We start from the raw sequence: 1,807 nt of genomic DNA, 5'->3' as shown, positions 1-1,807 counted from the left end.
AACAGTGTTTCCCTGTATCTGAGATGAGAGCAACTGGAATTAAGTATCTTAAAACTGCTTCATTAAGGCATTCCATCCAAAAATCAAATTATAGTAAATCTCTTACCTCTTTCTTAGTAAAGCCTATAAGCACTGTCAGTAACACACGAGTGAATTTCACTCTACTGAATACTGCTAAGCATTGCTGGTGCTAAAAAAAGAAAGGACTATAAGAAACCATGCAAAGGCAGAGTCTACCAAAGGAATCTAATTTTAAAATACTTTTAGCTCCTAAATCTTTAGATTAGTAACTTAGTATCTATGTCTCTACTTACAGTTGTTTAAATGCCTGCAAAATAAGCCACCAAAAACGTAGTAAAACCAAGCCTATTCCTTTGAAATATAAAGTAGGTAGTATTTCTACAACAGGACTGACATTTATACAAATTCAGAATTTAAAGAGTATTACTTCAAAAACTTTATTAGCATTTATAAAAGGATGATTTTTAAGGTGCTAATGGAAGGTTCAGCAGTTTTTGATAACATGACAATTTTGAGGTTTGCCAAGTTTTGAGGTATCATCTATAAATGACCTTTTTATGTTCCTCCAACCTCATAGGAATACTGAGTTTTGAAATCAGTATTTTTTAAAAAATGTATTGTCATTTTATCCAAATAAATTAAGGAAAATCAAATCCCTTGCAATGTCCAATTTTTAAAGAAATACCTTAAAAGGGGCTTTCATAAAAAATCGTAACACAGTTCATAAAACTACAGTTATTTTATTATAATTTTTTTAAAATTTTATGTGTATGCACGTATTGCCTGCACGTAGGTAAGTGCACCCATGTCATGCAATGCCTGCAGAGGACAGAAGAGGCTGTAGGAATACTTAGGTTTGAATCCCAGAACGCACATGGCAGCTAACAACTGTCCATAACTCCAGTTCTAATTATTAAGAGGCAGACTCCTGATATTATCTACCAGAAAAATAAACTCAATTACCTCTAGCTCAACATCTGATATTGCCTGCATGTAGGTAAGTGCACCCATGTCGTGCAATGCCTGCAGAGGACAGAAGAGGCTGTTGGAATACTTGGGTTCGAATCCCAGCACCCACATGGTAGCTAACAACTGTCCGTAACTCCAGTTCTAATTATTAAGAGGCAGACTCCTGATATTATTTACCAGAAAAATAAATTCAATTACCTCTAGCTCAACATCTGGATCTCTCTCTTCTCCTTGTCGACTTCGAGTGCTCTAAATTAAAAAAAAAAAACAAACAAACGTGAGTGAAGACAAGCATAAGCCTAGAAAGCACTAAGTCAATTTATTGAGTATATGCAAAATCCTAAGCTCAGGAAAAACATCTGAAGGGGGAAAAAGCTATGTCTGGTAGTAATATTTTTCCTATAAATGATGATATAGTCATTTTTATATGAAGATCAGAAGCAAAGCATACAGCATACAAAACTACTACTGTCCTTTAAAGAGATTAAAATTCCAGATACATTCAAAATCAACTAAAAAAAAAAATCAGCATCACCTTTACAAAATCATATTTTAAAAATAATCCTAACCAAAGCAAACAGAAAACCCAAACATTTGGGCTCGGAGTGGTGGTGCACACCTTTAACTCCAACACTGTGGAGGCAGAGGCAAATGGATCTCTGGGAGTTCCAGGCCAGTTGGGGCTACAGGGAGACTCAAAAAAAATCCAAACCGAACGAAACCAATAAACAGCCCTAAATCTACATCTTTTAACATTCCTAGAAAGAGAAAATTTAAGTTTAAAAACAAATCAAACTGTAGAAACAAACAGTGTGAA

The 1,807-nt window shown here is 34.6% G+C and overlaps 1 long non-coding RNA gene across 1 annotated transcript in view; it reads right to left on the bottom strand.

Moving 5' to 3' along the window:
* LOC103732351 overlaps nt 1–1,241 on the bottom strand; it is a 1,760-nt gene extending 519 nt beyond the window's left edge. Inside the window, exons 1-2 of the long non-coding RNA XR_607195.2 lie at nt 1,189–1,241; nt 107–190 (exon numbers count right to left, since the gene is read on the bottom strand). This is a non-coding gene — a long non-coding RNA (uncharacterized LOC103732351). The remainder of the gene's footprint in view (nt 1–106; nt 191–1,188) is intronic.
* Between the last annotated feature and the right edge of the window lie 566 nt (nt 1,242–1,807).

The sequence above is a fragment of the Nannospalax galili genome, unplaced genomic scaffold (assembly GCF_000622305.1).
Source record: "Nannospalax galili isolate Female #2095 unplaced genomic scaffold, S.galili_v1.0 scaffold5355, whole genome shotgun sequence".
Lineage (NCBI taxonomy): Eukaryota > Metazoa > Chordata > Mammalia > Rodentia > Spalacidae > Nannospalax > Nannospalax galili.
This window is presented reverse-complemented; position numbering and strand designations above follow the sequence as displayed.